This window comes from Schistocerca serialis, chromosome 3 (genome assembly GCF_023864345.2).
Source record: "Schistocerca serialis cubense isolate TAMUIC-IGC-003099 chromosome 3, iqSchSeri2.2, whole genome shotgun sequence".
Lineage (NCBI taxonomy): Eukaryota > Metazoa > Arthropoda > Insecta > Orthoptera > Acrididae > Schistocerca > Schistocerca serialis.
In genome coordinates, this window is record NC_064640.1 from 466,135,202 (window position 1) to 466,148,189 (window position 12,988).

Consider the following 12,988-nt stretch of genomic DNA (forward strand, 5'->3'; position numbering starts at 1 on the left):
GCTCACAATTGGTTCGTCTCTTATTTTAACAACAAACAGCAAAATGTCATTATCCACAGTGTTGAGAATGGCTGTGATGTAGGGTCTGAGTGGAGTACGGTCAAATGAAGGCGCCCCAGGGATCATTGTTAGAGCCACTCCTGTCTCTTACTTACATATACGATATGCCCTCTTGTATTACAGGCAATTCTACAATATATCTGTATATTGTATGAAATACTAGCCTGTCTCCAATAGTACAGTTCATGACATAAGTTCAGGGTTAGTAGAAAATAAACTAAGGCTAAATCACAGTAAGGCACAGTTTTTACCGTTTTTAACTCACAGTTCAACCAAATCTAACGTTCAAGTTCACAGAATGGGCGTATTATTAGTGAAACGGAACAGTTAAAATTTCTATATGTGGAGGTAGATAGTAAACTGTCGTGGAAAGCCCACGTTCACGCTCTTGTTCGAAGACCTAATGCTGCCATTTTTACTATTCGAACGGTATCTGAAGTAAGTGATCGTTCGACAAGAAAATTAGTCTACTTTGCTTATTTTCATTCGCTTATGTCCTACGTATTATATTTTGGGGTAACTCTTCCCATTCCAAAAGGATATTCTAGGCTCAGAAACGGGCAGTTCGGGCAATAAGTGGTGTAAATTAGCGAACACCTTGTCGACCCCTGTTCACTAGTCTGGTTATTTTCACATTGGCCTCTCAATATATATTTTCTTCATTGCCACTTCTGGTTAACAATATCAGTTTATTCCCGAGAATTAGCTTTCACTAACTTAATGCTGGGCAGAAATCCAATCCGCATTTGTATCGCACTTCCTTTACTCTTGTGCGGGATGGTGTGCAGTATACTGCTGCATCCATTTTCAATAAGCTACCACAAAATTTCAAAAATCTTAGTAGCAATCCACGCGCTTTCAGATAGAAAGTGAAGAGTTTCCTCATGGGCCAATCCTTCTATTTTGTTGTGGAGGTCCTTAAAAATTAAGCTAATTCTTATGTTGCATAGTTGATTGCGTTTAGCCGGTCGGAGTGGCCGAGCGGTTAAAGGCGCTACAGTCTGGAACCGCACGACCGCTACGGTCGCAGTTTCGAATCCTGCCTCGGGCATGGATGTGTGTGATGTCCTTAGGTTAGTTAGGTTTAAGTAGTTCTAAGTTCTAGGGGACTTATGACCACAGCAGTTGAGTCCCATAGTGCTCAGAGCCATTTGAACCATTTTGATTGCGTTTACTTAAACTTACGACTCGACTATTTTTCATAAACATTTTATTTTCTATGTTACAACTTTCATGGTGTAATTTCGTCTACTGACACGTTCCATGACGTTGGAGATTTGCTCCTCGATTTGGTCCTACGGAACACGACTTGTAAATAAAAGAAACTGGCGGATCAAATCGCTTCCTTTATACCAAAAAACACGCGAAAACGGAAGCGTGAAGGCAGCCGGTACATGAGTAACCTCTGACGATTTTCGCGCCCTCTTCGAATATTGTTCCATCTATGGCGCGCAGGTGGATGCATAATGTGGTGTGGCTCTGACGACTATGGGACTTAACATCTGGGGTCATCAGTCACCTAGAACTGAGAATAGCTTAAACCTAACTAACCTAAGGACATCAGATACATCCATGCCCTAGGCAGGATTAGAACCTGCAGGATTAGAACCTAGCGGCTCTGACGACTATGGGACTTAACATCTGGGGTCATCAGTCACCTAGAACTGAGAATAGCTTAAACCTAACTAACCTAAGGACATCAGATACATCCATGCCCTACGCAGGATTAGAACCTGCGACTTTAGCGGTCGCGGGGTTCCAGACTGTACCACCTAGAACCGCTCGGCCACAACGGCCGGCTCGGATGCATAACGAGGTTCTACGTAAGCGCTCTCTGTTGGAATGCGCATTCGCGGCGTTAAAGATTCAGACGTCTGAAATAATGAAACTAGATGTTATCAGACGTGTCATTGGCCTTAAAATGTTTTCTTTCTGAAGAAATTGAAGAGATCAATGAATCCCACATCTTATCTAGTTGAAAGCCGCCATCACGATTAACCCTTAATCATAAACACCAGTCTCTCACACCCATCGTTCATTCTAAAGATCGAGTGTGGTAGCAATGTATTAAATCATGACCTTGTAACACTACGTTACCGCGCACGATACTTATTAAAGCCTGTACTATGGTAAGTTGACGGGCTTCACCTTAAGAGATAGGATTTTTGTATAGATTTTGACCGCGTGTACCTGAATGGAGGCTAATCAGACTTACACCCACTCAGTAATAACAATGATACGTCAAGCAATTCCGGAGTGCAACCACACGTTAGGACGGACAAGAAACAACACAGCAGATGCTACCAAATTGATAATAATACGGTCGCCAGCCTAAGTAGGCATTAACTGAGTTTCTTCCCTGTACAAGTTGCTGTACTTTCATACAAAACAACACGTAATAACACTGCATAATATGGTAACTTTTAGAACCAGAAAATCTACTGAACTAATAATTTCACTTTCTGTACTAATATGGACGAGCCATAAATACACAATAATACACTATAATGTTTACTACAAACTTCGTACTGTCTATTGATCTGATTAAATACGGGCATAGGTTACCCTAGCAATAGCACTTTCGAAACACACATACAGTGTCAATTTTGAAAAGGGTAAAACACTGATAAATTTAAGTTTTATATTGACTTTAACTTTGCTGGTCAAATCAGTTCAGTTCACTTCAGAATTCAAATGAATAGAAAAGAGAAAAAAAGGGGGGGGGGGGAGACGCTGAAACTTTTATGTTCACTGTATTGAAAATATTGATTAAAGGATTCATTAAGCACTCAAGATTTCCAATAAGTGAGTTACTACTCTTTTTAGCTTATTTCCTGCTCATTTAATTACCATTTTATCTGCCTCAAATAATTAAACTTCATTACTAAACCAATTTCAACATTATCTTCCAACTTTGCCAGACCTATATATTCATTAACAACAAAGTTCTTTAAACATCATTCTAACATAGATAGGTCTGCAGGTAATTATTATTAACATAAACTTTAATTCTTTATCTCGGGACACTCGGATTGCACAACATGTGGAAAGGACCCTGTCTAGGTTAGTGATGAGGATAATTAAATGATAGGACAGTTCTGGTAAAAGTGAAGTTGTTATTGAACAGTCTGAAACAAAAGTAACACTGGTCCACACGAATACAGTACTAAAAGTTTCAACCTGTTCGTATCGATGCGGCGGTTGGCGGGCGGCAAGATGGCGAGGCGCAGAGCACACATACAATCACAGCTATGGCTCTTGATGCATCAGCGCTTTACTTCTTCTTAGCGTCGCAATATTTTTCCATTTAGTGCCTATGGAATATAGCCATGCTGTATAGTCGTCGGAAACGGCACATCCGAGGCTCAATGAAATCACGTTTTCCAGGAGAGCCTCCTCGATCCAGAGCGTGTTTCTCAGACCGATGCCCAACTCCGACTACTACTGCTGAGCCCGTTATGCCGTGCCGCGCTCGTGTGCATTTTCCCGCGCTCGCCGGCCATCCACCTTTTACCGCTCCCCTACAGACAGGGTATTCACCAAAGGTTTTGCATTCTACATATCTTAATACATTGCCTACGTATGGACCAGGCGCACAATTACAACTTTAACATCTTACAACAGTTTCAACATTTCTTACATTTCCATTTTGTTATAATATTGCTAGCAATTTGACATAGACATTAATATTCCCATCGAAAATTGTTTACAGTTTCTTTAACATAATGACATGAAAAGAAAAAAGAAATGAAATCAGAACATCGCTTACACTAATTTATCGAAAATCAGAAGAAAAAATGATTATATGTACAGTTGTTGTTGTTACAACCTCCCTTTACAATTATCTCCATCTTAATGCCTACCACGAGTGAAAAAACAGTCAACAGTCTGTTTGGTTTTCTCAGTCTAGTGTTAAAATATGTGATTTAGAGCTGAGCTTGAAATTGTAAACGGGAAATATCTCTTGTTTCGCATTACGTGTTATAATTAAGTAAGTCCTACAGATCACATTTTTCTTATTATCGCGTTTTCCTTTCAATTGCATTTTCGGATTTTCTTATCTGATAGCGTTTTATTATACACGTCGATTGGTTATTTTTCAGCTATAGTAAGGAGCGCCCTCCTAAGAAGACTACGATGTGTGCAGAAGATCCAAATCCCGAAGCATGAGTGCAAGAGCAGTTACGTGTTATGGTTGAAGAGGAAAAGACGAACTATTAAAAGATTTCTGGCTATTCTGATGCTGGTACACTTTCTGAGTTAGCTAATGGTCACTATGAAACAGGGTGCGATACTAATAGAGAAAAGAAGAGCCTGGTGTGATCGGTATCTTAGATAATTCCTCACAGCAAATACAGTCCCTTTATGGCAAAAATAATTTCAAATGGGAACGTTCTCAGTTAAAAGGAGTACTGTCAGGACCAACAGCCAAAAATTGAATTTTGGGTCAAAGGCGTACCAAATCTCAATTATGGGAGACTTTATTTCATATTAACGTGTTGCAGGCATTCCAAGAGATAAAACGGGAAAGAGAAAGACGTGTATGAGGTAGTCTGGGTCCTAGACAAAGGAAACCGGCATACGACTGCATCATGCATGGTCATCCAATTAACACGGAACATGTATGCTTCGAATATGCAAAAGTGTTGTATTTATATTTTCAGTTCATATAATTAATACCTTTTTCATATTTTCTGAAGTCTTTCATTTATATTATGAATATCACAACCTGCGTAGCGATGTTAACAATCGTCTAAGGAGTGATACAACATGAACAAAAATTCTCGGGGTCTTCCGTGTTACTTTTAAATAGTGTTAACATCGAAGTCCTTGTACACACTGAGTAGTATTAAATTTACTTATAATATGAAGTAGCTGACTACTTTCTTTATTTTTGTCAGTTACTGTGGAGTTAAATGATAAGAAAGAATTACGAGGTCTAAGAGACCACATGTTTCTAGTTACACACATCCGAGAGACATGTCGGTTTAAGGGTTAATAAGACCTTTTGCTAAACATATCTCCTCCGATTCCTTTTTAACTGAATCCCCGAAGGATCTAGTCGAAACCAAGATTTATATGACACATTAATCCTTGGAATGTTCTGTAGAGATACAGTACTGGGATATGGCTGAGTTACTTTCCTGTGAAATGTGATTGCCGCGATCATACCCAACGCGATAAGGCACAACCTTAAGGAAACTTCATGTCAAATTCCGCCCACCAACAAAGACTTGTGTTTGTCTCGGTTCAGTAAAGGACGGTATGGGATTGCAGAGTGCTTGAATCTACAGAATACCGTATCAGTGTGGCCAAACCTTCATTAGTCATACGACGCAGACAGTGAGTGAAAGAGGCGTTGAACATGATCGCCACACTCGCCTGTCGTAGCCCAGTAAGTCAGCCGTAGCCGGACATCATGTCTCCACAGGACATGCGATGTATTATTCCGCCATGGGAATCTTGGCCTCGACGAAATTCGTCTAGGATTCAGTAATTAAGGAATTGATCAAAATGCGTTTAGCACAAGGTCTTATTAATCGTGATGACGGATTTCACCTGAATAAGGCGTGGGACCTGGTGATTTCCTTAATTTATTCAGAGAAAAACATTTTATGACCAGTCACAACGTCATTTAATTTTATTAATTCAGAAGTCTGAATTTAACTCCGCCAGTGCGCATTCCAACAGAGAGCGCGTGTGTAGTATCTTATTACCCATCCGCCTGAACGCCACACATGGAGCAATATGCGTAGAGGTTTCCGAAACTCAACAGAAGTCCCTCATACAGCGCCTGCCTTTATCCATGGGTCTTCGCGCCAATTTTTTTGTGTAAGGGTAGTGATATGAAGAAGCAATCTCCGTTGCAAATGATTCACCTGAAGATGACTGAACGGTTGTCAGCCGAAATATCGTGGCAAGAAGTCAACGTTGTCCAGCTGCAACCCGAAACTTCATGGGATGCTCTTTACGCCGGAAAAGTTCCAAGAATCTCAGGAGAGAGGGTATTTATTGACGGACTATAATTTTTTCCTTTTCACTCCTTTACCGTGGACCAGTCGGTAACACTAGTGCTTCCGTGGGCACTCCTTGTGTACCGAATTGCTGCAAAGAACGCGGGCACTTTCTCTTCAAGTAATTACCCAAATGTCATTTAGACGTGTGGCTACGTAAGGTGTCGCTGTGTGAATATAATGTAAACTAACCTTTCAGTGTGCTATTACTAGCAGTACCAGGTCGTAGATTAATCGGAGTTATACGGTCGAGGAAAAAGGGGGTGGGGGGAGGTTTACCGAGACGAAAACTATTCTGGCAAGTAGATCTGCCTCCCGTAGTGAGTAGCTAATGGTATGGTGGTTTGGGACTTAAGCATCTACAAAGCACACGAGGAAACGCTGCAAAGAAATATCTACTTTTATATAGGAAAAATTGAAGTACTGATTATTACTATTGTTGGAAATTATTGTTAACTAGCTGCGCATATAATCTCATAGTTGAACTGTTGGTACAGAAGTTTCTGTAAATCCTTAAAATGAAAGGTCATGTCAGCTACGGTTCTATTACAGGGAGGGCTAAATGAGAACGGCCCCAAGGACTCTTCTATATGAAACAGACCATAGAAGGGGAAAGTGTAGATGCTGGGAAGTACGTGGATGAGTTTTCCTTACTAGAATGAAAAGGTGCGTGCACACTCCAACAGTCCTGCTCATATTGTTCATCACTTATGTTAAAGCCACTATATCTCGAATCGTCGTATCTGACCCATCCATTCACGTTGATGATCGTCAAAATGGTAGGGAACGTAGAAGCATCGCGTTATTGAACAACTACTAAAATGTGAAATTTGCGAACAGTCGTCACACCAGAAATAAAAGTGAAACTGAAAGTACTCAGCATTTCGGCCGTTTTCATGGAAGTATTCTCGATTTCACGATTTAGTATTTTATACATCTATTTGGCGTCACGTTTCCACCATCGGAGGCGGTATAAAGCATCTTTTAATTCTTAGTTATAGTGAAACTACTACACTTCGTCTTAAGTGACATTATTAGGAATTATTGTTGATTATTGTCCACTGCTTCCAGTTAGAGAGCTATCAATCATGGGAACGATAGTGGTGCTCACGCGTATTTTTACTTTTTATAAGATACCTACCAAGGGAACATATGCTACTATAATTTGTATGCATTAGCGCAGACCAACTTAAGATTTAGATTTCTCATAGTAGTATTAAAATGTAAAAAAAAGCTACCATGTTTTAAGTGGAAAGATTTCATGATCAAAGTTTTCCCGTAATGATGGGGTTACATTCTTAAAAAATCGACGATTTTTATTTGTCTGTAGAGGCATTGTCTAATCAAAAGTATTCTGACAACTGTTCGCAGCTGGCAGGAGTGGCCGAGCTGTTCTAGGATCTACAGTCTGGAACCGCGCGACCGCAACGGTCGCAGGTTCGAATCCAGCCTCGGGCATGGATATGTGTGATGTCCTTAGGTTAGTTAGGTTTAAGCAGTTCTGCGTTCTAGGGGACTGATGATCTGTGAAGTTACGTCCCATAATGCTCACACCCATTTGAAATTGAAACCTGTTCGCTGAAATTAATGTCGGTTGTGCCCAACCTACACTTTTATTATAGTTTGAACTCTGCCAGGGACACCTTCCATGAGGGTCTCGATGTCTGTGGAGGAATTGCATCACATTTTTCCTCAAGAGCCGAAACCAAAGAAGGTAGAGATGTGAGGCATAGAATCTGTAGCGAAATCGACGTTCTACCTCATCCAAAAGGTGTTCCTTTGGTATCAGTTCAGGACTCTGGCCTGGCCAGTCCACTTCAGAAATATAACTGTCCACAAACCGTCGCTTCATAAATGCTGCTTCAAGGAAGGATGCATTGTCATGCTGTTTCAGTTATCGTGTTCGAACTCTCCCCTACTGTATGCAGTACACAATGCTTCAAAATGTGTTCAAGCGCTCTCACATCTAGAATTCTCTTAAGCGTAATAAGGGAACCACACACTAATCGCGAGAAACAACTGTATACCGTGACACTACCTCCTGTGCGTTTCACTGTCGGCTACACATGATGCCAGGTAACATTCTTTAGTCATTCGCCACACCAAAACACTTCCATCGGATTGCCCTTGGTTATAGCTTGATTTATCACTCCAAATCATTTGCTTCCAGTAATCCAATTTCCAATGGCGTCGCTCTTTACGTGACCTCAAGAGGCGCTTAGCATTGACTACAGAAATATGTGACTTAGAGGAACTGCTCGACCACTTTCCCCCAATTCTTTTTAACTCCATAGGCATAGTCATTGCGCTAGTTGGACTGCTTGAATAACTTTGGAATTCACGAATGATTTCTCCGGCTGAGTTCATTTAACTTTTTACAACCACTTCTCGCTGTGCTAGGCAGTCCCTGCCCTTCAGAACTTGAGATCTGCCTTGTCTTGGTATAGGTTTGGTTGTCTTTTGCAGTTTCCACTTCAGAGACACAGCACCAACAGTCGACTTGGGCAGCTTTAGAAGAGCTGAAGTGTCCCTGATATATTTGTTGGTCATATACAGGGTGAGTTACTAACTATTGCCACCTAGAATATCTCCGAAAGTATGACAGGAGCGGAAAAGCTTGTGGGACAAAAGTTCCATAGTAAAACGGGGGGCCATAATATGACGTTGGTTTTTGTTGCTAGGTGGGGCCGCGCCAGTTAGTGGCTATCGAGACGAATCCAATGATGTGTAACAGTAAGGTCTTCGAAGGTCAACGATGGTGAAAAACGTGGAATGAACGTCCATTTACAGAAGGGGATCGAAGTGATGACCATTGGTATCAACGCAGTGCTGCAATTTTCGGAGCATGGATTGAGTGGTATTCCTTATCACTTCGACTCTTACCGAAGCACATGCTCTGACATTTCTCTCTCGTATATCGCGCAAATAGTAAATATTCGCTGAATACGGTGTATGTATATAATGTGCAATTTACACTTAAACACCATTCGAAGGTTTCGCAATACAACACTAATAGGAACGGTAAGACTAGTATCGTCGGATCAACCAAATGTTAACGAAGTATTCCTTCGAAGAACTAATCGATAACCTTCTCATTTATGGAGAATGTCAAGGAAATTCAGCGAGAGCTAGAGACTTACACGCTGCAAGATATCCTCAACGTACTCACCCGACCCGTCGTACATTTAAATACGTGTATCTTAAATTGAGTTAACAGATCGGAAACGTATCCGGCAAAGGAAAATTACTAACTAGGAAATGGAAATTGGTACTCTTGCCACTGTGGTTCGAGATCCTTGTGTTAGTTCACGTCAAACCACTTTTGAGAAGCACTCTAATCGTTTTTGCCGTAATAATTGATCCATATGGGGGTAGAGGAAATTGCCTAAAAAGTGGTTAGTTTACTGCAGAAGTCTCTTCATATCTTAAGCTTTGAGTATACAAATGAACAAACTGGGTCCACTTCAACTCGAAATGATTGTGCCACACCAATTTTTCATGAAATTTTAATAGTGAATATCGAGTTTTCCATATATTATCTGATACGAATTCCAGATGGGTCTACTTTGCTGTCTGTTTCAGTCCAACGGTCGATGATACAGGCTGAGTCTCCTGCTGTCCACAGTACAGGACAAAGATTTCCGATATTTGATTCAGATCCTATGAGCGGAAGATCGTCTTTCATTTATCGTGGGAGTCAGATTAATTTTCTTCTGTGCTACTCACTCCTATGGCAAATAAATTTCCAGCCAAGTACAGACGTCGAAGGTATAGTGGAGGGTCAGCGGCTCCAACTACCAAGGTATTAGTCAAAGTCGATCTCATTGCTCCAAGGCATGTCCACAGGCATCGGAATTGCACGACGTTCAATTTATGTATGAAGTGCTCGTTTAGCAGCGTTTGATGTGAAGAACATCCAAAAGCCTTGACTAAGCGGCCAAAGACCTTGGACGTAATGAAGAGAGTGTAAGCGTCTGCGTCCCACCAAGTTCCAGCTGCAGATCTCATCGCGTTAATGGTTTCTTTTCTGTTTTCTTGATTACATGAGATATGTGATCAGCCCATGTGAAAAGCAGCGAAGCAGAAAGCCCCGTTTCATTTCATTTTGGCGATACGTTATCATTCAAATTAGCCATATTTTTAGATGCAAATTTGTGTCAATTTAATATCCAAATCAATTACATTTCATTAAATCCATGTGCAGGATATTACTTCTTTTTCTTCCGTCGAGACACTTTTGGAGATCTCATTGCACGTTCTAGCTGTGGGCTAAGGCGATTTAGGCGAGTTCTGCGTGCTGTGCCATCCGCAGATAAGCAAGGGCAGTTCAGCAGAATACCCGTTCCATTTCCCATTGGTTTGCGTTGGGCTCTGATGCCGGACTCAGAGAGGGGCAGAGCGGATGTTGCAGACAGATGTGGATTGTTTTATATCTGTTACTTGGAAAGACTTTTCATCTATAAGTTGTTGAAAATTCATAGAAGTACATTCAGTGCACGATCTGGCACGTTAGAGAGCATATAACAGTGAAAATAATCGATTCTACGGGCAGAATGGGAAGGGAGTAAGACAGGGTTGTAGCCTCTCCCCGATGTTGTTCAATCTGTATATTGAGCAAGCAGTAAAGGAAACAAAAGAAAAATTCGGAGTAGGTATTAAAATTCATGGAGAAGAAATAAAAACTTTGAGGTTTGCCGATGACATTGTAATTCTGTCAGAGACAGCAAAGGACTTGGAAGAGCAGTTGAATGGAATGGACAGTGTCTTGAAAGGAGGATATAAGATGAACATCAACAAAAGCAAAACAAGGATAATGGAATGTAGTCTAATTAAATCGGGTGATGCTGAGGGAATTAGATTAGGAAATGAGGCACTTAAAGTAGTAAAGGAGTTTTGCTATTTGGGGAGCAAAATAACTGATGATGGTCGAAGTAGAGAGGATATAAAATGTAGGCTGGCAATGGCAAGGAAAGCGTTTCTGAAGAAGAGAAATTTGTTAACATCCAGTCAGGAAGTCATTTCTGAAAGTATTTGTATGGAGTGTAGCCATGTATGGAAGTGAAACATGGACGATGAATAGTTTGGACAAGAAGAGAATAGAAGCTTTCGAAATGTGGTGCTACAGAAGAATGCTGAAGATTAGATGGGTAGATCACATAACTAATGAGGAAGTATTGAATAAGATTGGGGAGAAGAGAAGTTTGTGGCGCAACTTGACCAGAAGAAGGGATCGGTTGGTAGGACATGTTCTGAGGCATCAAGGGATCACCAATTTAGTATTGGAGGGCAGCGTGGAGGGTAAAAATCGTAGAGGGAGACCAAGAGATGAATACACTAAGCAGATTCAGAAGGATGTAGGTTGCAGTAGGTACTGGGAGATGAAAAAGCTTGCACAGGATAGAGTAGCATGGAGAGCTGCATCAAACCAGTCTCAGGACTGAAGACCACAACAACACAACAACGGGCAGAAATCGTCGATGACTTCCGAACTTTCTTTAACGCTGTCTACTAAAACCATCAGTACAAAAAATGGTCGACTACTATGGCTACTGTGGAAGTAGCAGGACAGAAGACATAAGGAGCAGCCAAGTTGTCAAGCACATCTTCCAACCAGTTGCCATTCATTCCGCTTTGGTCGCGGTTCCAGTTACACTTCCTGAGCTTACTTATTGTGCTTCACATATATGACGTCTTAGTATCTCTATTCACCTCTTAACGATAACTTATCTTGCTACAAATATTTACTTTTTAAAATGTCTGTGTTTTCCATTTCGTGACCGATCGTTCATTATTTTCCGAATAACCCACGTATTGCATCGTAACACGAAGTTTCTAATTTGTAACGACTTAGGATGTCGTTTGGGGATAGAGAGATCTGCCACACCATTTAATACTTTGAACAACGCGTAGTAGGTTACATAAGCCGTGCCAGTTTCTGGTACTTCGGCATTCCAGTGGGTGTTAGGAAAGAATGCCATGTCTATTGCTGACACTTATATAGTCAGAATAACATGGAAATAACTGATTCTAATGTGTCATACCGTATCGTCCAAGTACAAACACTGACGATTACTGGCGATCGTGATGTGAGACGTACAACACAGCGACCTTTGCGTGGAAGAGACACTAGGGGAGGAGAACCATAATTGAGGATAACAAACGGATTATCTTATATTACATACTCAAAGTTTTTGTGTACGAATCTCTTCAACTCGTGCTGTGGGCGTTGAAATCCCCACAGAGATCTGGGACTGCTTCGCTTATCTAGCTACTGGGGGAGCAATAGCCAGATAACATAGTGAACGATACACAACTTCATTTAATTCATACTATTGTAGTCAGCACTGTGATAGGGGAATTGATCCATATTTCCGAAAATGCAACTTCTTTCCGTAGCAGGATATCAACTCTTCCTTTCCCGTCTGGTGTATATTACCTAATCCCAGAGAACCTTCTAACTTGATATTTCCGTCCTGTTTGACCCACGTTTCTGAAATGTAAGCTTTGTTTGAGGTTCACTTAGCAGGATCTCTCTATTGACAGTGGTTGACTGGCTGACAGAACATTCCACTGAGCGATCCTGAAAACCACGATTCGAAATAATACTTATAATTTCTTTAAGGAAATCATTGATGTCTAACTCAGCCCTGGTAGAGAGTATCACACAATATTAAATATCAAACTCCAGGTGTAATCTGTCGATTGATTACTGCCACTAATTTTTCCATCGTCTGAGCTATGACACAGGCGTTAACTTCATAGGATTTCCGACACATCCTCTCCAGTCGAAAGACAGCATTGAAGCTTCCTGAGTCTGGAATCCTCTGGAATCCATCACGTCTACTAAACTGTCGATTTACCGGTAAACACTATGTGTGCATGAATGTAAGGTGAAGGTGCTGAGGTATCGATGG